This window comes from Triturus cristatus, chromosome 10 (assembly GCF_964204655.1).
Source record: "Triturus cristatus chromosome 10, aTriCri1.1, whole genome shotgun sequence".
NCBI classification, from domain to species: domain Eukaryota; kingdom Metazoa; phylum Chordata; class Amphibia; order Caudata; family Salamandridae; genus Triturus; species Triturus cristatus.
Genome location: NC_140593.1, coordinates 855,316,866 through 855,342,606, shown reverse-complemented (window position 1 = coordinate 855,342,606; position 25,741 = coordinate 855,316,866). Strand labels below are relative to the sequence as shown.

Sequence of the window (25,741 nt, the reverse complement as noted above, 5' to 3'; positions counted from 1 at the left end):
CACACACCACAATCTTTGCACGGACCTGTAACATATGACGAGAAATCCACCAACGATCAGGCTGGGCCCTCAATCACAATTCCATGTATTCCTGGAAGGGACACCTCAGGCACACCTTCCGTTAAATTTGCACTCCATCACACAAACTGCCGTGCTGGTTTCTCATTAAGCAGTTGATCCCATCTTTGTTGTGAGGCTCTCCTGCCACCTTTTGGGCGGAGAAGGCACTGTCCCTGCAACAACACAGGCAGACATGTTCAACAGGGCTTCCTGGTTATGTGGGAGGAGCAGATTGTCATTGGTCCCCCCTTGCGAATTTTAATTTACATAAGGAAGACAGAGAGGTATCTGGGAGTAGGCAGTACACACGGACATTGAACTCTATCTTGTGATTTGCAGCCAATTCTAGATTGAGGCAGGAGGAAAGGAGGTGACTTGCCCAAAAATGGCCATCCTGGGAATTCAGCCACCCTGGGGCTCCCAGGTTAGTGTTTCAGTCCTGCGAGCCACTCATATAAATCTCGCCTGATCGAGCCTGATCGAGCGCTGAGTGAGCGTGTTTGAATCCAAGAATCAAATGCCTCTGTCTTAGGAGCAAGAATTGGCAGGCCCTCCCTTGCATCTGGGGTGGAAGTCTATGGGGCAAGTGTCCAGGACTTGCAGTAGAGTACAAGTGCCAGAAAGTTCCTGCAGTTCTCATCAGCGCCTTTTTTCTGCTCTCTGGCAGCTAGGATATCGACTGATCCCTTCCTTGCAAGAGAGAAAAAAACAACACCTTGAGAGAAAACATGACTTTTTGTGGTTCACATAGAGAGAGAGCAGCCAAATAGCCCTGCTTTGTTTCTGAAAGACGCATCAGAAATTGCTTAAAATGCCAACTGGGGAATCAGGCTCGTTGGTCTAGGGGTATGATTCTCGCTTTGGGTGCGAGAGGTCCCGGATTCAAATCCCGGACGAGCCCATGCTGTGGAATTATTTTTAGGCTTCTTATTATATAGGGCCATTTCTTCTTTTCAATGCTATAAGACGCCGTGTATGGTGAGAAAGTTCCTTTCCCTCTACGCTATTTCCCACTTTTGGCGTATAGAATTTCAGTGCCGGACTTCTTTGCAACTGCTTTTCTGGGGTGGACCATCAGTGTAGGAAAATTAAATGCAAAGTGTTTTTCTAGTGTGGTTTCAGGTATGGTTTTAAAATCGCCTTTTGGAATAAAAGGGGTCCTCGTTCCTTTCTTCCAAAGAAAGAGATCGGGTAAGGAGGGTCCAACTTTGAGCTTCATGGACATTGGCCCTTGGTCTGTGCATTCCAGCCCACTACATGCCAAGCAGATTCCTGCAAGTGTGTCTGTTTCTGTAGTGTAGTGGTTATCACGTTCGCTTTACACGCGAAAGGTCCCTGGTTCGAGACCGGGCAGAAAGAGCAGTTTTCTGTTTTTCACACAGTTTGCATTTACTCTCTCAATTTATAGGAAAGCTGAGATAATGGAAGCTGTCTATCCCTCACCAGCGTGACGTACTGCGCTCCAGGGGTATCAGTGACAGCTCAAAAAGAGAAGTGACGATAGTTTGCGCTATTCGTTTGCACGTCCTTGTGTACTGAAGGTTGGGCCTACTTCATGAAAGCAAGGCATGAGAGCAGAAATGGTTTTATTGACCTCACCGAGAGCATACACCTAGAACAAACAAAATGTCTGAAGGATAGAGGCATTTTCATTTCTTGTTCGATGACGGCCATGGAAAAGACAGCAACCATATTGCAGAAGAGAGCAGCATGTGCAGTTGCTTGCTTTGGGTGAAGCATTCACTAACTCGCTGCCAATAACCCCCGGAGCCGGTGCGAAAGGCAACTCTTGTGTGCCTCGGCTCGTTGGTCTAGGGGTATGATTCTCGCTTAGGGTGCGAGAGGTCCCGGGTTCAAATCCCGGACGAGCTCTTTTTCAGAGGTAAACATACGAATCCTACTCAAAACTCACAATGCCTGACTATTTCTCATTACACTCGCCGCATTGTTGCACAAAATATTTTGAACCTCATAAGAAACATGGATCACCATGCTTTTTCTGCCTTCATGCTTAGTCTGTGTGTGTCCCAGGTGATGCTTTCCCAAGCTGTACTTGCTGGCATTTAGGCATCAGATATTTGTCTGTCGATGCCTGCATAAGTCAATTTTTAATACGTCTAATTGCAAGTATGTTGGCTGATATCTCTGCAGTTTTCACACTTGCTCCTCGCTTTCTGAGTGGCTGCTGATACAGCAGAATAGAAGTAGAGAGAACCCTTGAGAGGAACCTTGCTCTAACAGTAAAACACAGCAAGTGAGTTTCTGTAGTGTAGTGGTCATCACGTTCGCCTAACACGCGAAAGGTCCCCGGTTCGAGACCGGGCAGAAACACTGTGCATGAGCTGCTTTTATGTGCACCCTCTAAAACCTTATTATCTCAATGCAAGCTTAAGAAGAGGCGGTCCTTGAACCCAGCGAGCCATGGGAAACTTCCTTTACTTTTGCAAGACGAAACAAAGTAATCCGCATCCATCAGTGGTCGCTCTTGTGCCTAGCTTTTTTTTTGTCATGCCATGTTGTATTGTGGGGTCTTTACACTTGTGACATTGCTGTGAACGTTGTAAGTGCAAACATTGGCAGGTGCAGTCAGAAGAGTCAGATCTGTGCACACCCAGGGCTGTCAGGATGGCTGAGTGGTCTAAGGCGCCAGACTCAAGAGAGCTTGATCTTCAGTGCAACTGAGACTTCTGGTCTCCTCATGGAGGCGTGGGTTCAAATCCCACTTCTGACAGGTTTCTTTTACACCCTTAAATCGTCCTGTTTTTTGCAGTGCATTCCCCACACACCACAATCTTTGCACGGACCTGTAACATATGACGAGAAATCCACCAACGATCAGGCTGGGCCCTCAATCACAATTCCATGTATTCCTGGAAGGGACACCTCAGGCACACCTTCCGTTAAATTTGCACTCCATCACACAAACTGCCGTGCTGGTTTCTCATTAAGCAGTTGATCCCATCTTTGTTGTGAGGCTCTCCTGCCACCTTTTGGGCGGAGAAGGCACTGTCCCTGCAACAACACAGGCAGACATGTTCAACAGGGCTTCCTGGTTATGTGGGAGGAGCAGATTGTCATTGGTCCCCCCTTGCGAATTTTAATTTACATAAGGAAGACAGAGAGGTATCTGGGAGTAGGCAGTACACACGGACATTGAACTCTATCTTGTGATTTGCAGCCAATTCTAGATTGAGGCAGGAGGAAAGGAGGTGACTTGCCCAAAAATGGCCATCCTGGGAATTCAGCCACCCTGGGGCTCCCAGGTTAGTGTTTCAGTCCTGCGAGCCACTCATATAAATCTCGCCTGATCGAGCCTGATCGAGCGCTGAGTGAGCGTGTTTGAATCCAAGAATCAAATGCCTCTGTCTTAGGAGCAAGAATTGGCAGGCCCTCCCTTGCATCTGGGGTGGAAGTCTATGGGGCAAGTGTCCAGGACTTGCAGAGGAGTACAAGTGCCAAAAAGTGCCACAGTTCTCATCAGCGCCTTTTTTCTGCTCTCTGGCAGCTAGGATATCGACTGATCCCTTCCTTGCAAGAGAGAAAAAAACAACACCTTGAGAGAAAACATGACTTTTTGTGGTTCACATAGAGAGAGAGCAGCCAAATAGCCCTGCTTTGTTTCTGAAAGACGCATCAGAAATTGCTTAAAATGCCAACTGGGGAATCAGGCTCGTTGGTCTAGGGGTATGATTCTCGCTTTGGGTGCGAGAGGTCCCGGATTCAAATCCCGGACGAGCCCATGCTGTGGAATTATTTTTAGGCTTCTTATTATATAGGGCCATTTCTTCTTTTCAATGCTATAAGACGCCGTGTATGGTGAGAAAGTTCCTTTCCCTCTACGCTATTTCCCACTTTTGGCGTATAGAATTTCAGTGCCGGACTTCTTTGCAACTGCTTTTCTGGGGTGGACCATCAGTGTAGGAAAATTAAATGCAAAGTGTTTTTCTAGTGTGGTTTCAGGTATGGTTTTAAAATCGCCTTTTGGAATAAAAGGGGTCCTCGTTCCTTTCTTCCAAAGAAAGAGATCGGGTAAGGAGGGTCCAACTTTGAGCTTCATGGACATTGGCCCTTGGTCTGTGCATTCCAGCCCACTACATGCCAAGCAGATTCCTGCAAGTGTGTCTGTTTCTGTAGTGTAGTGGTTATCACGTTCGCTTTACACGCGAAAGGTCCCTGGTTCGAGACCGGGCAGAAAGAGCAGTTTTCTGTTTTTCACACAGTTTGCATTTACTCTCTCAATTTATAGGAAAGCTGAGATAATGGAAGCTGTCTATCCCTCACCAGCGTGACGTACTGCGCTCCAGGGGTATCAGTGACAGCTCAAAAAGAGAAGTGACGATAGTTTGCGCTATTCGTTTGCACGTCCTTGTGTACTGAAGGTTGGGCCTACTTCATGAAAGCAAGGCATGAGAGCAGAAATGGTTTTATTGACCTCACCGAGAGCATACACCTAGAACAAACAAAATGTCTGAAGGATAGAGGCATTTTCATTTCTTGTTCGATGACGGCCATGGAAAAGACAGCAACCATATTGCAGAAGAGAGCAGCATGTGCAGTTGCTTGCTTTGGGTGAAGCATTCACTAACTCGCTGCCAATAACCCCCGGAGCCGGTGCGAAAGGCAACTCTTGTGTGCCTCGGCTCGTTGGTCTAGGGGTATGATTCTCGCTTAGGGTGCGAGAGGTCCCGGGTTCAAATCCCGGACGAGCCCTTTTTCAGAGGTAAACATACGAATCCTACTCAAAACTCACAATGCCTGACTATTTCTCATTACACTCGCCGCATTGTTGCACAAAATATTTTGAACCTCATAAGAAACATGGATCACCATGCTTTTTCTGCCTTCATGCTTAGTCTGTGTGTGTCCCAGGTGATGCTTTCCCAAGCTGTACTTGCTGGCATTTAGGCATCAGATATTTGTCTGTCGATGCCTGCATAAGTCAATTTTTAATACGTCTAATTGCAAGTATGTTGGCTGATATCTCTGCAGTTTTCACACTTGCTCCTCGCTTTCTGAGTGGCTGCTGATACAGCAGAATAGAAGTAGAGAGAACCCTTGAGAGGAACCTTGCTCTAACAGTAAAACACAGCAAGTGAGTTTCTGTAGTGTAGTGGTCATCACGTTCGCCTAACACGCGAAAGGTCCCCGGTTCGAGACCGGGCAGAAACACTGTGCATGAGCTGCTTTTATGTGCACCCTCTAAAACCTTATTATCTCAATGCAAGCTTAAGAAGAGGCGGTCCTTGAACCCAGCGAGCCATGGGAAACTTCCTTTACTTTTGCAAGACGAAACAAAGTAATCCGCATCCATCAGTGGTCGCTCTTGTGCCTAGCTTTTTTTTTGTCATGCCATGTTGTATTGTGGGGTCTTTACACTTGTGACATTGCTGTGAACGTTGTAAGTGCAAACATTGGCAGGTAGAGTCAGAAGAGTCAGATCTGTGCACACCCAGGGCTGTCAGGATGGCCGAGTGGTCTAAGGCGCCAGACTCAAGAGAGCTTGATCTTCAGTGCAACTGAGACTTCTGGTCTCCTCATGGAGGCGTGGGTTCAAATCCCACTTCTGACAAGTTTCTTTTACACCCTTAAATCGTCCTGTTTTTTGCAGTGCATTCCCCACACACCACAATCTTTGCACGGACCTGTAACATATGACGAGAAATCCACCAACGATCAGGCTGGGCCCTCAATCACAATTCCATGTATTCCTGGAAGGGACACCTCAGGCACACCTTCAGTTAAATTTGCACTCCATCACACAAACTGCCGTGCTGGTTTCTCATTAAGCAGTTGATCCCATCTTTGTTGTGAGGCTCTCCTGCCACCTTTTGGGCGGAGAAGGCACTGTCCCTGCAACAACACAGGCAGACATGTTCAACAGGGCTTCCTGGTTATGTGGGAGGAGCAGATTGTCATTGGTCCCCCCTTGCGAATTTTAATTTACATAAGGAAGACAGAGAGGTATCTGGGAGTAGGCAGTACACAAGGACATTGAACTCTATCTTGTGATTTGCAGCCAATTCTAGATTGAGGCAGGAGGAAAGGAGGTGAATTGCCCAAAAATGGCCATCCTGGGAATTCAGCCACCCTGGGGCTCCCAGGTTAGTGTTTCAGTCCTGCGAGCCACTCATATAAATCTCGCCTGATCGAGCCTGATCGAGCGCTGAGTGAGCGTGTTTGAATCCAAGAATCAAATGCCTCTGTCTTAGGAGCAAGAATTGGCAGGCCCTCCCTTGCATCTGGGGTGGAAGTCTATGGGGCAAGTGTCCAGGACTTGCAGAAGAGTACAAGTGCCAGAAAGTGCCTGCAGTTCTCATCAGCGCCTTTTTTCTGCTCTCTGGCAGCTAGGATATCGACTGATCCCTTCCTTGCAAGAGTGAAAAAAACAACACCTTGAGAGAAAACATGACTTTTTGTGGTTCACATAGAGAGAGAGCAGCCAAATAGCCCTGCTTTGTTTCTGAAAGACGCATCAGAAATTGCTTAAAATGCCGACTGGGGAATCAGGCTCGTTGGTCTAGGGGTATGATTCTCGCTTCGGGTGCGAGAGGTCCCAGGTTCAAATCCCGGACGAGCCCATGCTGTGGAATTATTTTTAGGCTGCTTATTATATAGGGCCATTTCTTCTTTTCAATGCTATAAGACGCCGTGTATGGTGAGAAAGTTCCTTTCCCTCTACGCTATTTCCCACTTTTGGCGTATAGAATTTCAGTGCCGGACTTCTTTGCAACTGCTTTTCTGGGGTGGACCATCAGTGTAGGAAAATTAAATGCAAAGTGTTTTTCTAGTGTGGTTTCAGGTATGGTTTTAAAATCGCCTTTTGGAATAAAAGGGGTCCTCGTTCCTTTCTTCCAAAGAAAGAGATCGGGTAAGGAGGGTCCAACTTTGAGCTTCATGGACATTGGCCCTTGGTCTGTGCATTCCAGCCCACTACATGCCAAGAAGATTCCTGCAAGCGTGTCTGTTTCTGTAGTGTAGTGGTTATCACGTTCGCTTTACACGCGAAATGTCCCTGGTTCGAGACCGGGCAGAAACAGCAGCTTTCTGTTTTTCACACAGTTTGCATTTACTCTCTCAATTTATAGGAAAGCTGAGATAATGGAAGCTGTCTATCCCTCACCAGCGTGACGTACTGTGCTCCAGGGGTATCAGTGACAGCTCAAAAAGAGAAGTGACGATAGTTTGCGCTATTCGTTTGCACGTCCTTGTGTACTGAAGGTTGGGCCTACTTCATGAAAGCAAGGCATGAGAGCAGAAATGGTTTTATTGACCTCACCGAGAGCATACACCTAGAACAAACAAAATGTCTGAAGGATAGAGGCATTTTCATTTCTTGTTCGATGACGGCCATGGAAAAGACAGCAACCATATTGCAGAAGAGAGCAGCATGTGCAGTTGCTTGCTTTGGGTGAAGCATTCACTAACTCGCTGCCAATAACCCCCGGAGCCGGTGCGAAAGGCGACTCTTGTGTGCCTCGGCTTGTTGGTCTAGGGGTATGATTCTCGCTTAGGGTGCGAGAGGTCCCGGGTTCAAATCCCGGACGAGCCCTTTTTCAGAGGTAAACATACGAATCCTACTCAAAACTCACAATGCCTGACTATTTCTCATTACACTCGCCGCATTGTTGCACAAAATATTTTGAACCTCATAAGAAACATGGATCACCATGCTTTTTCTGCCTTCATGCTTAGTCTGTGTGTGTCCCAGGTGATGCTTTCCCAAGCTGTACTTGCTGGCATTTAGGCATCAGATATTTGTCTGTCGATGCCTGCATAAGTCAATTTTTAATACGTCTAATTGCAAGTATGTTGGCTGATATCTCTGCAGTTTTCACACTTGCTCCTCGCTTTCTGAGTGGCTGCTGATACAGCAGAATAGAAGTAGAGAGAACCCTTGAGAGGAACCTTGCTCTAACAGTAAAACACAGCAAGTGAGTTTCTGTAGTGTAGTGGTCATCACGTTCGCCTAACACGCGAAAGGTCCCCGGTTCGAGACCGGGCAGAAACACTGTGCATGAGCTGCTTTTATGTGCACCCTCTAAAACCTTATTATCTCAATGCAAGCTTAAGAAGAGGCGGTCCTTGAACCCAGCGAGCCATGGGAAACTTCCTTTACTTTTGCAAGACGAAACAAAGTAATCCGCATCCATCAGTGGTCGCTCTTGTGCCTAGCTTTTTTTTTGTCATGCCATGTTGTATTGTGGGGTCTTTACACTTGTGACATTGCTGTGAACGTTGTAAGTGCAAACATTGGCAGGTGCAGTCAGAAGAGTCAGATCTGTGCACACCCAGGGCTGTCAGGATGGCTGAGTGGTCTAAGGCGCCAGACTCAAGAGAGCTTGATCTTCAGTGCAACTGAGACTTCTGGTCTCCTCATGGAGGCGTGGGTTCAAATCCCACTTCTGACAGGTTTCTTTTACACCCTTAAATCGTCCTGTTTTTTGCAGTGCATTCCCCACACACCACAATCTTTGCACGGACCTGTAACATATGACGAGAAATCCACCAACGATCAGGCTGGGCCCTCAATCACAATTCCATGTATTCCTGGAAGGGACACCTCAGGCACACCTTCCGTTAAATTTGCACTCCATCACACAAACTGCCGTGCTGGTTTCTCATTAAGCAGTTGATCCCATCTTTGTTGTGAGGCTCTCCTGCCACCTTTTGGGCGGAGAAGGCACTGTCCCTGCAACAACACAGGCAGACATGTTCAACAGGGCTTCCTGGTTATGTGGGAGGAGCAGATTGTCATTGGTCCCCCCTTGCGAATTTTAATTTACATAAGGAAGACAGAGAGGTATCTGGGAGTAGGCAGTACACACGGACATTGAACTCTATCTTGTGATTTGCAGCCAATTCTAGATTGAGGCAGGAGGAAAGGAGGTGACTTGCCCAAAAATGGCCATCCTGGGAATTCAGCCACCCTGGGGCTCCCAGGTTAGTGTTTCAGTCCTGCGAGCCACTCATATAAATCTCGCCTGATCGAGCCTGATCGAGCGCTGAGTGAGCGTGTTTGAATCCAAGAATCAAATGCCTCTGTCTTAGGAGCAAGAATTGGCAGGCCCTCCCTTGCATCTGGGGTGGAAGTCTATGGGGCAAGTGTCCAGGACTTGCAGTAGAGTACAAGTGCCAGAAAGTTCCTGCAGTTCTCATCAGCGCCTTTTTTCTGCTCTCTGGCAGCTAGGATATCGACTGATCCCTTCCTTGCAAGAGAGAAAAAAACAACACCTTGAGAGAAAACATGACTTTTTGTGGTTCACATAGAGAGAGAGCAGCCAAATAGCCCTGCTTTGTTTCTGAAAGACGCATCAGAAATTGCTTAAAATGCCAACTGGGGAATCAGGCTCGTTGGTCTAGGGGTATGATTCTCGCTTTGGGTGCGAGAGGTCCCGGATTCAAATCCCGGACGAGCCCATGCTGTGGAATTATTTTTAGGCTTCTTATTATATAGGGCCATTTCTTCTTTTCAATGCTATAAGACGCCGTGTATGGTGAGAAAGTTCCTTTCCCTCTACGCTATTTCCCACTTTTGGCGTATAGAATTTCAGTGCCGGACTTCTTTGCAACTGCTTTTCTGGGGTGGACCATCAGTGTAGGAAAATTAAATGCAAAGTGTTTTTCTAGTGTGGTTTCAGGTATGGTTTTAAAATCGCCTTTTGGAATAAAAGGGGTCCTCGTTCCTTTCTTCCAAAGAAAGAGATCGGGTAAGGAGGGTCCAACTTTGAGCTTCATGGACATTGGCCCTTGGTCTGTGCATTCCAGCCCACTACATGCCAAGCAGATTCCTGCAAGTGTGTCTGTTTCTGTAGTGTAGTGGTTATCACGTTCGCTTTACACGCGAAAGGTCCCTGGTTCGAGACCGGGCAGAAAGAGCAGTTTTCTGTTTTTCACACAGTTTGCATTTACTCTCTCAATTTATAGGAAAGCTGAGATAATGGAAGCTGTCTATCCCTCACCAGCGTGACGTACTGCGCTCCAGGGGTATCAGTGACAGCTCAAAAAGAGAAGTGACGATAGTTTGCGCTATTCGTTTGCACGTCCTTGTGTACTGAAGGTTGGGCCTACTTCATGAAAGCAAGGCATAAGAGCAGAAATGGTTTTATTGACCTCACCGAGAGCATACACCTAGAACAAACAAAATGTCTGAAGGATAGAGGCATTTTCATTTCTTGTTCGATGACGGCCATGGAAAAGACAGCAACCATATTGCAGAAGAGAGCAGCATGTGCAGTTGCTTGCTTTGGGTGAAGCATTCACTAACTCGCTGCCAATAACCCCCGGAGCCGGTGCGAAAGGCAACTCTTGTGTGCCTCGGCTCGTTGGTCTAGGGGTATGATTCTCGCTTAGGGTGCGAGAGGTCCCGGGTTCAAATCCCGGACGAGCCCTTTTTCAGAGGTAAACATACGAATCCTACTCAAAACTCACAATGCCTGACTATTTCTCATTACACTCGCCGCATTGTTGCACAAAATATTTTGAACCTCATAAGAAACATGGATCACCATGCTTTTTCTGCCTTCATGCTTAGTCTGTGTGTGTCCCAGGTGATGCTTTCCCAAGCTGTACTTGCTGGCATTTAGGCATCAGATATTTGTCTGTCGATGCCTGCATAAGTCAATTTTTAATACGTCTAATTGCAAGTATGTTGGCTGATATCTCTGCAGTTTTCACACTTGCTCCTCGCTTTCTGAGTGGCTGCTGATACAGCAGAATAGAAGTAGAGAGAACCCTTGAGAGGAACCTTGCTCTAACAGTAAAACACAGCAAGTGAGTTTCTGTAGTGTAGTGGTCATCACGTTCGCCTAACACGCGAAAGGTCCCCGGTTCGAGACCGGGCAGAAACACTGTGCATGAGCTGCTTTTATGTGCACCCTCTAAAACCTTATTATCTCAATGCAAGCTTAAGAAGAGGCGGTCCTTGAACCCAGCGAGCCATGGGAAACTTCCTTTACTTTTGCAAGACGAAACAAAGTAATCCGCATCCATCAGTGGTCGCTCTTGTGCCTAGCTTTTTTTTTGTCATGCCATGTTGTATTGTGGGGTCTTTACACTTGTGACATTGCTGTGAACGTTGTAAGTGCAAACATTGGCAGGTAGAGTCAGAAGAGTCAGATCTGTGCACACCCAGGGCTGTCAGGATGGCCGAGTGGTCTAAGGCGCCAGACTCAAGAGAGCTTGATCTTCAGTGCAACTGAGACTTCTGGTCTCCTCATGGAGGCGTGGGTTCAAATCCCACTTCTGACAAGTTTCTTTTACACCCTTAAATCGTCCTGTTTTTTGCAGTGCATTCCCCACACACCACAATCTTTGCACGGACCTGTAACATATGACGAGAAATCCACCAACGATCAGGCTGGGCCCTCAATCACAATTCCATGTATTCCTGGAAGGGACACCTCAGGCACACCTTCAGTTAAATTTGCACTCCATCACACAAACTGCCGTGCTGGTTTCTCATTAAGCAGTTGATCCCATCTTTGTTGTGAGGCTCTCCTGCCACCTTTTGGGCGGAGAAGGCACTGTCCCTGCAACAACACAGGCAGACATGTTCAACAGGGCTTCCTGGTTATGTGGGAGGAGCAGATTGTCATTGGTCCCCCCTTGCGAATTTTAATTTACATAAGGAAGACAGAGAGGTATCTGGGAGTAGGCAGTACACAAGGACATTGAACTCTATCTTGTGATTTGCAGCCAATTCTAGATTGAGGCAGGAGGAAAGGAGGTGAATTGCCCAAAAATGGCCATCCTGGGAATTCAGCCACCCTGGGGCTCCCAGGTTAGTGTTTCAGTCCTGCGAGCCACTCATATAAATCTCGCCTGATCGAGCCTGATCGAGCGCTGAGTGAGCGTGTTTGAATCCAAGAATCAAATGCCTCTGTCTTAGGAGCAAGAATTGGCAGGCCCTCCCTTGCATCTGGGGTGGAAGTCTATGGGGCAAGTGTCCAGGACTTGCAGAAGAGTACAAGTGCCAGAAAGTGCCTGCAGTTCTCATCAGCGCCTTTTTTCTGCTCTCTGGCAGCTAGGATATCGACTGATCCCTTCCTTGCAAGAGTGAAAAAAACAACACCTTGAGAGAAAACATGACTTTTTGTGGTTCACATAGAGAGAGAGCAGCCAAATAGCCCTGCTTTGTTTCTGAAAGACGCATCAGAAATTGCTTAAAATGCCGACTGGGGAATCAGGCTCGTTGGTCTAGGGGTATGATTCTCGCTTCGGGTGCGAGAGGTCCCAGGTTCAAATCCCGGACGAGCCCATGCTGTGGAATTATTTTTAGGCTGCTTATTATATAGGGCCATTTCTTCTTTTCAATGCTATAAGACGCCGTGTATGGTGAGAAAGTTCCTTTCCCTCTACGCTATTTCCCACTTTTGGCGTATAGAATTTCAGTGCCGGACTTCTTTGCAACTGCTTTTCTGGGGTGGACCATCAGTGTAGGAAAATTAAATGCAAAGTGTTTTTCTAGTGTGGTTTCAGGTATGGTTTTAAAATCGCCTTTTGGAATAAAAGGGGTCCTCGTTCCTTTCTTCCAAAGAAAGAGATCGGGTAAGGAGGGTCCAACTTTGAGCTTCATGGACATTGGCCCTTGGTCTGTGCATTCCAGCCCACTACATGCCAAGAAGATTCCTGCAAGCGTGTCTGTTTCTGTAGTGTAGTGGTTATCACGTTCGCTTTACACGCGAAATGTCCCTGGTTCGAGACCGGGCAGAAACAGCAGCTTTCTGTTTTTCACACAGTTTGCATTTACTCTCTCAATTTATAGGAAAGCTGAGATAATGGAAGCTGTCTATCCCTCACCAGCGTGACGTACTGTGCTCCAGGGGTATCAGTGACAGCTCAAAAAGAGAAGTGACGATAGTTTGCGCTATTCGTTTGCACGTCCTTGTGTACTGAAGGTTGGGCCTACTTCATGAAAGCAAGGCATGAGAGCAGAAATGGTTTTATTGACCTCACCGAGAGCATACACCTAGAACAAACAAAATGTCTGAAGGATAGAGGCATTTTCATTTCTTGTTCGATGACGGCCATGGAAAAGACAGCAACCATATTGCAGAAGAGAGCAGCATGTGCAGTTGCTTGCTTTGGGTGAAGCATTCACTAACTCGCTGCCAATAACCCCCGGAGCCGGTGCGAAAGGCGACTCTTGTGTGCCTCGGCTTGTTGGTCTAGGGGTATGATTCTCGCTTAGGGTGCGAGAGGTCCCGGGTTCAAATCCCGGACGAGCCCTTTTTCAGAGGTAAACATACGAATCCTACTCAAAACTCACAATGCCTGACTATTTCTCATTACACTCGCCGCATTGTTGCACAAAATATTTTGAACCTCATAAGAAACATGGATCACCATGCTTTTTCTGCCTTCATGCTTAGTCTGTGTGTGTCCCAGGTGATGCTTTCCCAAGCTGTACTTGCTGGCATTTAGGCATCAGATATTTGTCTGTCGATGCCTGCATAAGTCAATTTTTAATACGTCTAATTGCAAGTATGTTGGCTGATATCTCTGCAGTTTTCACACTTGCTCCTCGCTTTCTGAGTGGCTGCTGATACAGCAGAATAGAAGTAGAGAGAACCCTTGAGAGGAACCTTGCTCTAACAGTAAAACACAGCAAGTGAGTTTCTGTAGTGTAGTGGTCATCACGTTCGCCTAACACGCGAAAGGTCCCCGGTTCGAGACCGGGCAGAAACACTGTGCATGAGCTGCTTTTATGTGCACCCTCTAAAACCTTATTATCTCAATGCAAGCTTAAGAAGAGGCGGTCCTTGAACCCAGCGAGCCATGGGAAACTTCCTTTACTTTTGCAAGACGAAACAAAGTAATCCGCATCCATCAGTGGTCGCTCTTGTGCCTAGCTTTTTTTTTGTCATGCCATGTTGTATTGTGGGGTCTTTACACTTGTGACATTGCTGTGAACGTTGTAAGTGCAAACATTGGCAGGTGCAGTCAGAAGAGTCAGATCTGTGCACACCCAGGGCTGTCAGGATGGCTGAGTGGTCTAAGGCGCCAGACTCAAGAGAGCTTGATCTTCAGTGCAACTGAGACTTCTGGTCTCCTCATGGAGGCGTGGGTTCAAATCCCACTTCTGACAGGTTTCTTTTACACCCTTAAATCGTCCTGTTTTTTGCAGTGCATTCCCCACACACCACAATCTTTGCACGGACCTGTAACATATGACGAGAAATCCACCAACGATCAGGCTGGGCCCTCAATCACAATTCCATGTATTCCTGGAAGGGACACCTCAGGCACACCTTCCGTTAAATTTGCACTCCATCACACAAACTGCCGTGCTGGTTTCTCATTAAGCAGTTGATCCCATCTTTGTTGTGAGGCTCTCCTGCCACCTTTTGGGCGGAGAAGGCACTGTCCCTGCAACAACACAGGCAGACATGTTCAACAGGGCTTCCTGGTTATGTGGGAGGAGCAGATTGTCATTGGTCCCCCCTTGCGAATTTTAATTTACATAAGGAAGACAGAGAGGTATCTGGGAGTAGGCAGTACACACGGACATTGAACTCTATCTTGTGATTTGCAGCCAATTCTAGATTGAGGCAGGAGGAAAGGAGGTGACTTGCCCAAAAATGGCCATCCTGGGAATTCAGCCACCCTGGGGCTCCCAGGTTAGTGTTTCAGTCCTGCGAGCCACTCATATAAATCTCGCCTGATCGAGCCTGATCGAGCGCTGAGTGAGCGTGTTTGAATCCAAGAATCAAATGCCTCTGTCTTAGGAGCAAGAATTGGCAGGCCCTCCCTTGCATCTGGGGTGGAAGTCTATGGGGCAAGTGTCCAGGACTTGCAGTAGAGTACAAGTGCCAGAAAGTTCCTGCAGTTCTCATCAGCGCCTTTTTTCTGCTCTCTGGCAGCTAGGATATCGACTGATCCCTTCCTTGCAAGAGAGAAAAAAACAACACCTTGAGAGAAAACATGACTTTTTGTGGTTCACATAGAGAGAGAGCAGCCAAATAGCCCTGCTTTGTTTCTGAAAGACGCATCAGAAATTGCTTAAAATGCCAACTGGGGAATCAGGCTCGTTGGTCTAGGGGTATGATTCTCGCTTTGGGTGCGAGAGGTCCCGGATTCAAATCCCGGACGAGCCCATGCTGTGGAATTATTTTTAGGCTTCTTATTATATAGGGCCATTTCTTCTTTTCAATGCTATAAGACGCCGTGTATGGTGAGAAAGTTCCTTTCCCTCTACGCTATTTCCCACTTTTGGCGTATAGAATTTCAGTGCCGGACTTCTTTGCAACTGCTTTTCTGGGGTGGACCATCAGTGTAGGAAAATTAAATGCAAAGTGTTTTTCTAGTGTGGTTTCAGGTATGGTTTTAAAATCGCCTTTTGGAATAAAAGGGGTCCTCGTTCCTTTCTTCCAAAGAAAGAGATCGGGTAAGGAGGGTCCAACTTTGAGCTTCATGGACATTGGCCCTTGGTCTGTGCATTCCAGCCCACTACATGCCAAGCAGATTCCTGCAAGTGTGTCTGTTTCTGTAGTGTAGTGGTTATCACGTTCGCTTTACACGCGAAAGGTCCCTGGTTCGAGACCGGGCAGAAAGAGCAGTTTTCTGTTCTTCACACAGTTTGCATTTACTCTCTCAATTTATAGGAAAGCTGAGATAATGGAAGCTGTCTATCCCTCACCAGCGTGACGTACTGCGCTCCAGGGGTATCAGTGACAGCTCAAAAAGAGAAGTGACGATAGTTTGCGCTATTCGTTTGCACGTCCTTGTGTACTGAAGGTTGGGCCTACTTCATGAAAGCAAGGCATGAGAGCAGAAATGGTTTTATTGACCTCACCGAGAGCATACACCTAGAACAAACAAAATGTCTGAAGGATAGAGGCATTTTCATTTCTTGTTCGATGACGGCCATGGAAAAGACAGCAACCATATTGCAGAAGAGAGCAGCATGTGCAGTTGCTTGCTTTGGGTGAAGCATTCACTAACTCGCTGCCAATAACCCCCGGAGCCGGTGCGAAAGGCAACTCTTGTGTGCCTCGGCTCGTTGGTCTAGGGGTATGATTCTCGCTTAGGGTGCGAGAGGTCCCGGGTTCAAATCCCGGACGAGCCCTTTTTCAGAGGTAAACATACGAATCCTACTCAAAACTCACAATGCCTGACTATTTCTCATTACACTCGCCGCATTGTTGCACAAAATATTTTGAACCTCATAAGAAACATGGATCACCATGCTTTTTCTGCCTTCATGCTTAGTCTGTGTGTGTCCCAGGTGATGCTTTCCCAAGCTGTACTTGCTGGCATTTAGGCATCAGATATTTGTCTGTCGATGCCTGCATAAGTCAATTTTTAATACGTCTAATTGCAAGTATGTTGGCTGATATCTCTGCAGTTTTCACACTTGCTCCTCGCTTTCTGAGTGGCTGCTGATACAGCAGAATAGAAGTAGAGAGAACCCTTGAGAGGAACCTTGCTCTAACAGTAAAACACAGCAAGTGAGTTTCTGTAGTGTAGTGGTCATCACGTTCGCCTAACACGCGAAAGGTCCCCGGTTCGAGACCGGGCAGAAACACTGTGCATGAGCTGCTTTTATGTGCACCCTCTAAAACCTTATTATCTCAATGCAAGCTTAAGAAGAGGCTGTCTTTGAACCCAGCGAGCCATGGGAAACTTCCTTTACTTTTGCAAGACGAAACAAAGTAATCCGCATCCATCAGTGGTCGCTCTTGTGAATAGCTTTTTTTTTTGTCATGCCATGTTGTATTGTGGGGTCTTTACACTTGTGACATTGCTGTGAACGTTGTAAGTGCAAACATTGGCAGGTGCAGTCAGAAGAGTCAGATCTGTGCACATCCAGGGCTGTCAGGATGGCCGAGTGGTCTAAGGCGCCAGACTCAAGAGAGCTTGATCTTCAGTGCAACTGAGACTTCTGGTCTCCTCATGGAGGCGTGGGTTCAAATCCCACTTCTGACAGGTTTCTTTTACACCCTTAAATCGTCCTGTTTTTTGCAGTGCATTCCCCACACACCACAATCTTTGCACGGACCTGTAACATATGACGAGAAATCCACCAACGATCAGGCTGGGCCCTCAATCACAATTCCATGTATTCCTGGAAGGGACACCTCAGGCACACCTTCAGTTAAATTTGCACTCCATCACACAAACTGCCGTGCTGGTTTCTCATTAAGCAGTTGATCCCATCTTTGTTGTGAGGCTCTCCTGCCACCTTTTGGGCGGAGAAGGCACTGTCCCTGCAACAACACAGGCAGACATGTTCAACAGGGCTTCCTGGTTATGTGGGAGGAGCAGATTGTCATTGGTCCCCCCTTGCGAATTTTAATTTACATAAGGAAGACAGAGAGGTATCTGGGAGTAGGCAGTACACAAGGACATTGAACTCTATCTTGTGATTTGCAGCCAATTCTAGATTGAGGCAGGAGGAAAGGAGGTGAATTGCCCAAAAATGGCCATCCTGGGAATTCAGCCACCCTGAGGCTCCCAGGTTAGTGTTTCAGTCCTGCGAGCCACTCATATAAATCTCGCCTGATCGAGCCTGATCGAGCGCTGAGTGAGCGTGTTTGAATCCAAGAATCAAATGCCTCTGTCTTAGGAGCAAGAATTGGCAGGCCCTCCCTTGCATCTGGGGTGGAAGTCTATGGGGCAAGTGTCCAGGACTTGCAGAAGAGTACAAGTGCCAGAAAGTGCCTGCAGTTCTCATCAGCGCCTTTTTTCTGCTCTCTGGCAGCTAGGATATCGACTGATCCCTTCCTTGCAAGAGTGAAAAAAACAACACCTTGAGAGAAAACATGACTTTTTGTGGTTCACATAGAGAGAGAGCAGCCAAATAGCCCTGCTTTGTTTCTGAAAGACGCATCAGAAATTGCTTAAAATGCCGACTGGGGAATCAGGCTCGTTGGTCTAGGGGTATGATTCTCGCTTCGGGTGCGAGAGGTCCCAGGTTCAAATCCCGGACGAGCCCATGCTGTGGAATTATTTTTAGGCTGCTTATTATATAGGGCCATTTCTTCTTTTCAATGCTATAAGACGCCGTGTATGGTGAGAAAGTTCCTTTCCCTCTACGCTATTTCCCACTTTTGGCGTATAGAATTTCAGTGCCGGACTTCTTTGCAACTGCTTTTCTGGGGTGGACCATCAGTGTAGGAAAATTAAATGCAAAGTGTTTTTCTAGTGTGGTTTCAGGTATGGTTTTAAAATCGCCTTTTGGAATAAAAGGGGTCCTCGTTCCTTTCTTCCAAAGAAAGAGATCGGGTAAGGAGGGTCCAACTTTGAGCTTCATGGACATTGGCCCTTGGTCTGTGCATTCCAGCCCACTACATGCCAAGAAGATTCCTGCAAGCGTGTCTGTTTCTGTAGTGTAGTGGTTATCACGTTCGCTTTACACGCGAAATGTCCCTGGTTCGAGACCGGGCAGAAACAGCAGCTTTCTGTTTTTCACACAGTTTGCATTTACTCTCTCAATTTATAGGAAAGCTGAGATAATGGAAGCTGTCTATCCCTCACCAGCGTGACGTACTGTGCTCCAGGGGTATCAGTGACAGCTCAAAAAGAGAAGTGACGATAGTTTGCGCTATTCGTTTGCACGTCCTTGTGTACTGAAGGTTGGGCCTACTTCATGAAAGCAAGGCATGAGAGCAGAAATTGTTTTATTGACCTCACCGAGAGCATACACCTAGAACAAACAAAATGTCTGAAGGATAGAGGCATTTTCATTTCTTGTTCGATGACGGCCATGGAAAAGACAGCAACCATATTGCAGAAGAGAGCAGCATGTGCAGTTGCTTGCTTTGGGTGAAGCATTCACTAACTCGCTGCCAATAACCCCCGGAGCCGGTGCGAAAGGCGACTCTTGTGTGCCTCGGCTTGTTGGTCTAGGGGTATGATTCTCGCTTAGGGTGCGAGAGGTCCCGGGTTCAAATCCCGGACGAGCCCTTTTTCAGAGGTAAACATACGAATCCTACTCAAAACTCACAATGCCTGACTATTTCTCATTACACTCGCCGCATTGTTGCACAAAATATTTTGAACCTCATAAGAAACATGGATCACCATGCTTTTTCTGCCTTCATGCTTAGTCTGTGTGTGTCCCAGGTGATGCTTTCCCAAGCTGTACTTGCTGGCATTTAGGCATCAGATATTTGTCTGTCGATGCCTGCATAAGTCAATTTTTAATACGTCTAATTGCAAGTATGTTGGCTGATATCTCTGCAGTTTTCACACTTGCTCCTCGCTTTCTGAGTGGCTGCTGATACAGCAGAATAGAAGTAGAGAGAACCCTTGAGAGGAACCTTGCTCTAACAGTAAAACACAGCAAGTGAGTTTCTGTAGTGTAGTGGTCATCACGTTCGCCTAACACGCGAAAGGTCCCCGGTTCGAGACCGGGCAGAAACACTGTGCATGAGCTGCTTTTATGTGCACCCTCTAAAACCTTATTATCTCAATGCAAGCTTAAGAAGAGGCGGTCCTTGAACCCAGCGAGCCATGGGAAACTTCCTTTACTTTTGCAAGACGAAACAAAGTAATCCGCATCCATCAGTGGTCGCTCTTGTGCCTAGCTTTTTTTTTGTCATGCCATGTTGTATTGTGGGGTCTTTACACTTGTGACATTGCTGTGAACGTTGTAAGTGCAAACATTGGCAGGTGCAGTCAGAAGAGTCAGATCTGTGCACACCCAGGGCTGTCAGGATGGCTGAGTGGTCTAAGGCGCCAGACTCAAGAGAGCTTGATCTTCAGTGCAACTGAGACTTCTGGTCTCCTCATGGAGGCGTGGGTTCAAATCCCACTTCTGACAGGTTTCTTTTACACCCTTAAATCGTCCTGTTTTTTGCAGTGCATTCCCCACACACCACAATCTTTGCACGGACCTGTAACATATGACGAGAAATCCACCAACGATCAGGCTGGGCCCTCAATCACAATTCCATGTATTCCTGGAAGGGACACCTCAGGCACACCTTCCGTTAAATTTGCACTCCATCACACAAACTGCCGTGCTGGTTTCTCATTAAGCAGTTGATCCCATCTTTGTTGTGAGGCTCTCCTGCCACCTTTTGGGCGGAGAAGGCACTGTCCCTGCAACAACACAGGCAGACATGTTCAACAGGGCTTCCTGGTTATGTGGGAGGAGCAGATTGTCATTGGTCCCCCCTTGCGAATTTTAATTTACATAAGGAAGACAGAGAGGTATCTGGGAGTAGGCAGTACACACGGACATTGAACTCTATCTTGTGATTTGCAGCCAATTCTAGATTGAGGCAGGAGGAAAGGAGGTGACTTGCCCAAAAATGGCCATCCTGGGAATTCAGCCACCCTGGGGCTCCCAGGTTAGTGTTTCAGTCCTGCGAGCCACTCATATAAATCTCGCCTGATCGAGCCTGATCGAGCGCTGAGTGAGCGTGTTTGAATCCAAGAATCAAATGCCTCTGTCTTAGGAGCAAGAATTGGCAGGCCCTCCCTTGCATCTGGGGTGGAAGTCTATGGGGCAAGTGTCCAGGACTTGCAGTAGAGTACAAGTGCCAGAAAGTTCCTGCAGTTCTCATCAGCGCCTTTTTTCTGCTCTCTGGCAGCTAGGATATCGACTGATCCCTTCCTTGCAAGAGAGAAAAAAACAACACCTTGAGAGAAAACATGACTTTTTGTGGTTCACATAGAGAGAGAGCAGCCAAATAGCCCTGCTTTGTTTCTGAAAGACGCATCAGAAATTGCTTAAAATGCCAACTGGGGAATCAGGCTCGTTGGTCTAGGGGTATGATTCTCGCTTTGGGTGCGAGAGGTCCCGGATTCAAATCCCGGACGAGCCCATGCTGTGGAATTATTTTTAGGCTTCTTATTATATAGGGCCATTTCTTCTTTTCAATGCTATAAGACGCCGTGTATGGTGAGAAAGTTCCTTTCCCTCTACGCTATTTCCCACTTTTGGCGTATAGAATTTCAGTGCCGGACTTCTTTGCAACTGCTTTTCTGGGGTGGACCATCAGTGTAGGAAAATTAAATGCAAAGTGTTTTTCTAGTGTGGTTTCAGGTATGGTTTTAAAATCGCCTTTTGGAATAAAAGGGGTCCTCGTTCCTTTCTTCCAAAGAAAGAGATCGGGTAAGGAGGGTCCAACTTTGAGCTTCATGGACATTGGCCCTTGGTCTGTGCATTCCAGCCCACTACATGCCAAGCAGATTCCTGCAAGTGTGTCTGTTTCTGTAGTGTAGTGGTTATCACGTTCGCTTTACACGCGAAAGGTCCCTGGTTCGAGACCGGGCAGAAAGAGCAGTTTTCTGTTCTTCACACAGTTTGCATTTACTCTCTCAATTTATAGGAAAGCTGAGATAATGGAAGCTGTCTATCCCTCACCAGCGTGACGTACTGCGCTCCAGGGGTATCAGTGACAGCTCAAAAAGAGAAGTGACGATAGTTTGCGCTATTCGTTTGCACGTCCTTGTGTACTGAAGGTTGGGCCTACTTCATGAAAGCAAGGCATGAGAGCAGAAATGGTTTTATTGACCTCACCGAGAGCATACACCTAGAACAAACAAAATGTCTGAAGGATAGAGGCATTTTCATTTCTTGTTCGATGACGGCCATGGAAAAGACAGCAACCATATTGCAGAAGAGAGCAGCATGTGCAGTTGCTTGCTTTGGGTGAAGCATTCACTAACTCGCTGCCAATAACCCCCGGAGCCGGTGCGAAAGGCAACTCTTGTGTGCCTCGGCTCGTTGGTCTAGGGGTATGATTCTCGCTTAGGGTGCGAGAGGTCCCGGGTTCAAATCCCGGACGAGCCCTTTTTCAGAGGTAAACATACGAATCCTACTCAAAACTCACAATGCCTGACTATTTCTCATTACACTCGCCGCATTGTTGCACAAAATATTTTGAACCTCATAAGAAACATGGATCACCATGCTTTTTCTGCCTTCATGCTTAGTCTGTGTGTGTCCCAGGTGATGCTTTCCCAAGCTGTACTTGCTGGCATTTAGGCATCAGATATTTGTCTGTCGATGCCTGCATAAGTCAATTTTTAATACGTCTAATTGCAAGTATGTTGGCTGATATCTCTGCAGTTTTCACACTTGCTCCTCGCTTTCTGAGTGGCTGCTGATACAGCAGAATAGAAGTAGAGAGAACCCTTGAGAGGAACCTTGCTCTAACAGTAAAACACAGCAAGTGAGTTTCTGTAGTGTAGTGGTCATCACGTTCGCCTAACACGCGAAAGGTCCCCGGTTCGAGACCGGGCAGAAACACTGTGCATGAGCTGCTTTTATGTGCACCCTCTAAAACCTTATTATCTCAATGCAAGCTTAAGAAGAGGCTGTCTTTGAACCCAGCGAGCCATGGGAAACTTCCTTTACTTTTGCAAGACGAAACAAAGTAATCCGCATCCATCAGTGGTCGCTCTTGTGAATAGCTTTTTTTTTTGTCATGCCATGTTGTATTGTGGGGTCTTTACACTTGTGACATTGCTGTGAACGTTGTAAGTGCAAACATTGGCAGGTGCAGTCAGAAGAGTCAGATCTGTGCACATCCAGGGCTGTCAGGATGGCCGAGTGGTCTAAGGCGCCAGACTCAAGAGAGCTTGATCTTCAGTGCAACTGAGACTTCTGGTCTCCTCATGGAGGCGTGGGTTCAAATCCCACTTCTGACAGGTTTCTTTTACACCCTTAAATCGTCCTGTTTTTTGCAGTGCATTCCCCACACACCACAATCTTTGCACGGACCTGTAACATATGACGAGAAATCCACCAACGATCAGGCTGGGCCCTCAATCACAATTCCATGTATTCCTGGAAGGGACACCTCAGGCACACCTTCAGTTAAATTTGCACTCCATCACACAAACTGCCGTGCTGGTTTCTCATTAAGCAGTTGATCCCATCTTTGTTGTGAGGCTCTCCTGCCACCTTTTGGGCGGAGAAGGCACTGTCCCTGCAACAACACAGGCAGACATGTTCAACAGGGCTTCCTGGTTATGTGGGAGGAGCAGATTGTCATTGGTCCCCCCTTGCGAATTTTAATTTACATAAGGAAGACAGAGAGGTATCTGGGAGTAGGCAGTACACAAGGACATTGAACTCTATCTTGTGATTTGCAGCCAATTCTAGATTGAGGCAGGAGGAAAGGAGGTGACTTGCCCAAAAATGGCCATCCTGGGAATTCAGCCACCCTGGGGCTCCCAGGTTAGTGTTTCAGTCCTGCGAGCCACTCATATAAATCTCGCCTGATCGAGCCTGATCGAGCGCTGAGTGAGCGTGTTTGAATCCAAGAATCAAATGCCTCTGTCTTAGGAGCAAGAATTGGCAGGCCCTCCCTTGCATCTGGGGTGGAAGTCTATGGGGCAAGTGTCCAGGACTTGCAGTAGAGTACAAGTGCCAGAAAGTTCCTGCAGTTCTCATCAGCGCCTTTTTTCTGCTCTCTGGCAGCTAGGATATCGACTGATCCCTTCCTTGCAAGAGAGAAAAAAACAACACCTTGAGAGAAAACATGACTTTTTGTGGTTCACATAGAGAGAGAGCAGCCAAATAGCCCTGCTTTGTTTCTGAAAGACGCATCAGAAATTGCTTAAAATGCCAACTGGGGAATCAGGCTCGTTGGTCTAGGGGTATGATTCTCGCTTCGGGTGCGAGAGGTCCCGGATTCAAATCCCGGACGAGCCCATGCTGTGGAATTATTTTTAGGCTTCTTATTATATAGGGCCATTTCTTCTTTTCAATGCTATAAGACGCCGTGTATGGTGAGAAAGTTCCTTTCCCTCTACGCTATTTCCCACTTTTGGCGTATAGAATTTCAGTGCCGGACTTCTTTGCAACTGCTTTTCTGGGGTGGACCATCAGTGTAGGAAAATTAAATGCAAAGTGTTTTTCTAGTGTGGTTTCAGGTATGGTTTTAAAATCGCCTTTTGGAATAAAAGGGGTCCTCGTTCCTTTCTTCCAAAGAAAGAGATCGGGTAAGGAGGGTCCAACTTTGAGCTTCATGGACATTGGCCCTTGGTCTGTGCATTCCAGCCCACTACATGCCAAGCAGATTCCTGCAAGTGTGTCTGTTTCTGTAGTGTAGTGGTTATCACGTTCGCTTTACACGCGAAAGGTCCCTGGTTCGAGACCGGGCAGAAAGAGCAGTTTTCTGTTTTTCACACAGTTTGCATTTACTCTCTCAATTTATAGGAAAGCTGAGATAATGGAAGCTGTCTATCCCTCACCAGCGTGACGTACTGCGCTCCAGGGGTATCAGTGACAGCTCAAAAAGAGAAGTGACGATAGTTTGCGCTATTCGTTTGCACGTCCTTGTGTACTGAAGGTTGGGCCTACTTCATGAAAGCAAGGCATGAGAGCAGAAATGGTTTTATTGACCTCACCGAGAGCATACACCTAGAACAAACAAAATGTCTGAAGGATAGAGGCATTTTCATTTCTTGTTCGATGACGGCCATGGAAAAGACAGCAACCATATTGCAGAAGAGAGCAGCATGTGCAGTTGCTTGCTTTGGGTGAAGCATTCACTAACTCGCTGCCAATAACCCCCGGAGCCGGTGCGAAAGGCAACTCTTGTGTGCCTCGGCTCGTTGGTCTAGGGGTATGATTCTCGCTTAGGGTGCGAGAGGTCCCGGGTTCAAATCCCGGACGAGCCCTTTTTCAGAGGTAAACATACGAATCCTACTCAAAACTCACAATGCCTGACTATTTCTCATTACACTCGCCGCATTGTTGCACAAAATATTTTGAACCTCATAAGAAACATGGATCACCATGCTTTTTCTGCCTTCATGCTTAGTCTGTGTGTGTCCCAGGTGATGCTTTCCCAAGCTGTACTTGCTGGCATTTAGGCATCAGATATTTGTCTGTCGATGCCTGCATAAGTCAATTTTTAATACGTCTAATTGCAAGTATGTTGGCTGATATCTCTGCAGTTTTCACACTTGCTCCTCGCTTTCTGAGTGGCTGCTGATACAGCAGAATAGAAGTAGAGAGAACCCTTGAGAGGAACCTTGCTCTAACAGTAAAACACAGCAAGTGAGTTTCTGTAGTGTAGTGGTCATCACGTTCGCCTAACACGCGAAAGGTCCCCGGTTCGAGACCGGGCAGAAACACTGTGCATGAGCTGCTTTTATGTGCACCCTCTTAAACCTTATTATCTCAATGCAAGCTTAAGAAGAGGCGGTCTTTGAACCCAGCGAGCCATGGGAAACTTCCTTTACTTTTGCAAGACGAAACAAAGTAATCCGCATCCATCAGTGGTCGCTCTTGTGAATAGCTTTTTTTTTTGTCATGCCATGTTGTATTGTGGGGTCTTTACACTTGTGACATTGCTGTGAACGTTGTAAGTGCAAACATTGGCAGGTGCAGTCAGAAGAGTCAGATCTGTGCACATCCAGGGCTGTCAGGATGGCCGAGTGGTCTAAGGCGCCAGACTCAAGAGAGCTTGATCTTCAGTGCAACTGAGACTTCTGGTCTCCTCATGGAGGCGTGGGTTCAAATCCCACTTCTGACAGGTTTCTTTTACACCCTTAAATCGTCCTGTTTTTTGCAGTGCATTCCCCACACACCACAATCTTTGCACGGACCTGTAACATATGACGAGAAATCCACCAACGATCAGGCTGGGCCCTCAATCACAATTCCATGTATTCCTGGAAGGGACACCTCAGGCACACCTTCAGTTAAATTTGCACTCCATCACACAAACTGCCGTGCTGGTTTCTCATTAAGCAGTTGATCCCATCTTTG

The 25,741-nt window shown here is 47.0% G+C and overlaps 25 non-coding genes across 25 annotated transcripts; all 25 read left to right on the top strand.

Moving 5' to 3' along the window:
• Window positions 1-2,318: 2,318 nt before the first annotated feature.
• TRNAV-AAC (transfer RNA valine (anticodon AAC)) lies at window positions 2,319-2,391 on the top strand. Its single transcript has one exon. It is a non-coding gene; the product is annotated as a tRNA-Val (tRNA).
• A 2,307-nt stretch (window positions 2,392-4,698) lies between these two features.
• On the top strand, window positions 4,699-4,770 carry TRNAP-AGG (transfer RNA proline (anticodon AGG)). The gene has a single exon. It is a non-coding gene; the product is annotated as a tRNA-Pro (tRNA).
• A 386-nt stretch (window positions 4,771-5,156) lies between these two features.
• Window positions 5,157-5,229, top strand: TRNAV-AAC (transfer RNA valine (anticodon AAC)). The gene has a single exon. It is a non-coding gene; the product is annotated as a tRNA-Val (tRNA).
• Window positions 5,230-5,517: 288 nt separating this feature from the next.
• On the top strand, window positions 5,518-5,629 carry TRNAL-CAA (transfer RNA leucine (anticodon CAA)). The gene is made up of 2 exons: window positions 5,518-5,555; window positions 5,584-5,629. It is a non-coding gene; the product is annotated as a tRNA-Leu (tRNA).
• Window positions 5,630-7,023: 1,394 nt separating this feature from the next.
• Window positions 7,024-7,096, top strand: TRNAV-UAC (transfer RNA valine (anticodon UAC)). Its single transcript has one exon. It is a non-coding gene; the product is annotated as a tRNA-Val (tRNA).
• A 441-nt stretch (window positions 7,097-7,537) lies between these two features.
• Window positions 7,538-7,609, top strand: TRNAP-AGG (transfer RNA proline (anticodon AGG)). Its single transcript has one exon. It is a non-coding gene; the product is annotated as a tRNA-Pro (tRNA).
• Window positions 7,610-7,995: 386 nt separating this feature from the next.
• Window positions 7,996-8,068, top strand: TRNAV-AAC (transfer RNA valine (anticodon AAC)). The gene has a single exon. It is a non-coding gene; the product is annotated as a tRNA-Val (tRNA).
• Window positions 8,069-10,376: 2,308 nt separating this feature from the next.
• On the top strand, window positions 10,377-10,448 carry TRNAP-AGG (transfer RNA proline (anticodon AGG)). The gene has a single exon. It is a non-coding gene; the product is annotated as a tRNA-Pro (tRNA).
• A 386-nt stretch (window positions 10,449-10,834) lies between these two features.
• TRNAV-AAC (transfer RNA valine (anticodon AAC)) lies at window positions 10,835-10,907 on the top strand. The gene has a single exon. It is a non-coding gene; the product is annotated as a tRNA-Val (tRNA).
• A 288-nt stretch (window positions 10,908-11,195) lies between these two features.
• On the top strand, window positions 11,196-11,307 carry TRNAL-CAA (transfer RNA leucine (anticodon CAA)). Its single transcript has 2 exons — window positions 11,196-11,233; window positions 11,262-11,307. It is a non-coding gene; the product is annotated as a tRNA-Leu (tRNA).
• A 1,394-nt stretch (window positions 11,308-12,701) lies between these two features.
• TRNAV-UAC (transfer RNA valine (anticodon UAC)) lies at window positions 12,702-12,774 on the top strand. Its single transcript has one exon. It is a non-coding gene; the product is annotated as a tRNA-Val (tRNA).
• Window positions 12,775-13,215: 441 nt separating this feature from the next.
• On the top strand, window positions 13,216-13,287 carry TRNAP-AGG (transfer RNA proline (anticodon AGG)). The gene has a single exon. It is a non-coding gene; the product is annotated as a tRNA-Pro (tRNA).
• Window positions 13,288-13,673: 386 nt separating this feature from the next.
• On the top strand, window positions 13,674-13,746 carry TRNAV-AAC (transfer RNA valine (anticodon AAC)). The gene has a single exon. It is a non-coding gene; the product is annotated as a tRNA-Val (tRNA).
• Window positions 13,747-16,054: 2,308 nt separating this feature from the next.
• TRNAP-AGG (transfer RNA proline (anticodon AGG)) lies at window positions 16,055-16,126 on the top strand. The gene has a single exon. It is a non-coding gene; the product is annotated as a tRNA-Pro (tRNA).
• Window positions 16,127-16,512: 386 nt separating this feature from the next.
• TRNAV-AAC (transfer RNA valine (anticodon AAC)) lies at window positions 16,513-16,585 on the top strand. The gene has a single exon. It is a non-coding gene; the product is annotated as a tRNA-Val (tRNA).
• A 289-nt stretch (window positions 16,586-16,874) lies between these two features.
• On the top strand, window positions 16,875-16,986 carry TRNAL-CAA (transfer RNA leucine (anticodon CAA)). Its single transcript has 2 exons — window positions 16,875-16,912; window positions 16,941-16,986. It is a non-coding gene; the product is annotated as a tRNA-Leu (tRNA).
• Window positions 16,987-18,380: 1,394 nt separating this feature from the next.
• On the top strand, window positions 18,381-18,453 carry TRNAV-UAC (transfer RNA valine (anticodon UAC)). The gene has a single exon. It is a non-coding gene; the product is annotated as a tRNA-Val (tRNA).
• Window positions 18,454-18,894: 441 nt separating this feature from the next.
• TRNAP-AGG (transfer RNA proline (anticodon AGG)) lies at window positions 18,895-18,966 on the top strand. The gene has a single exon. It is a non-coding gene; the product is annotated as a tRNA-Pro (tRNA).
• A 386-nt stretch (window positions 18,967-19,352) lies between these two features.
• Window positions 19,353-19,425, top strand: TRNAV-AAC (transfer RNA valine (anticodon AAC)). The gene has a single exon. It is a non-coding gene; the product is annotated as a tRNA-Val (tRNA).
• A 2,308-nt stretch (window positions 19,426-21,733) lies between these two features.
• Window positions 21,734-21,805, top strand: TRNAP-AGG (transfer RNA proline (anticodon AGG)). The gene has a single exon. It is a non-coding gene; the product is annotated as a tRNA-Pro (tRNA).
• A 386-nt stretch (window positions 21,806-22,191) lies between these two features.
• TRNAV-AAC (transfer RNA valine (anticodon AAC)) lies at window positions 22,192-22,264 on the top strand. Its single transcript has one exon. It is a non-coding gene; the product is annotated as a tRNA-Val (tRNA).
• A 289-nt stretch (window positions 22,265-22,553) lies between these two features.
• TRNAL-CAA (transfer RNA leucine (anticodon CAA)) lies at window positions 22,554-22,665 on the top strand. The gene is made up of 2 exons: window positions 22,554-22,591; window positions 22,620-22,665. It is a non-coding gene; the product is annotated as a tRNA-Leu (tRNA).
• A 1,908-nt stretch (window positions 22,666-24,573) lies between these two features.
• Window positions 24,574-24,645, top strand: TRNAP-AGG (transfer RNA proline (anticodon AGG)). The gene has a single exon. It is a non-coding gene; the product is annotated as a tRNA-Pro (tRNA).
• Window positions 24,646-25,031: 386 nt separating this feature from the next.
• Window positions 25,032-25,104, top strand: TRNAV-AAC (transfer RNA valine (anticodon AAC)). Its single transcript has one exon. It is a non-coding gene; the product is annotated as a tRNA-Val (tRNA).
• Window positions 25,105-25,393: 289 nt separating this feature from the next.
• TRNAL-CAA (transfer RNA leucine (anticodon CAA)) lies at window positions 25,394-25,505 on the top strand. The gene is made up of 2 exons: window positions 25,394-25,431; window positions 25,460-25,505. It is a non-coding gene; the product is annotated as a tRNA-Leu (tRNA).
• Window positions 25,506-25,741: the final 236 nt, after the last annotated feature.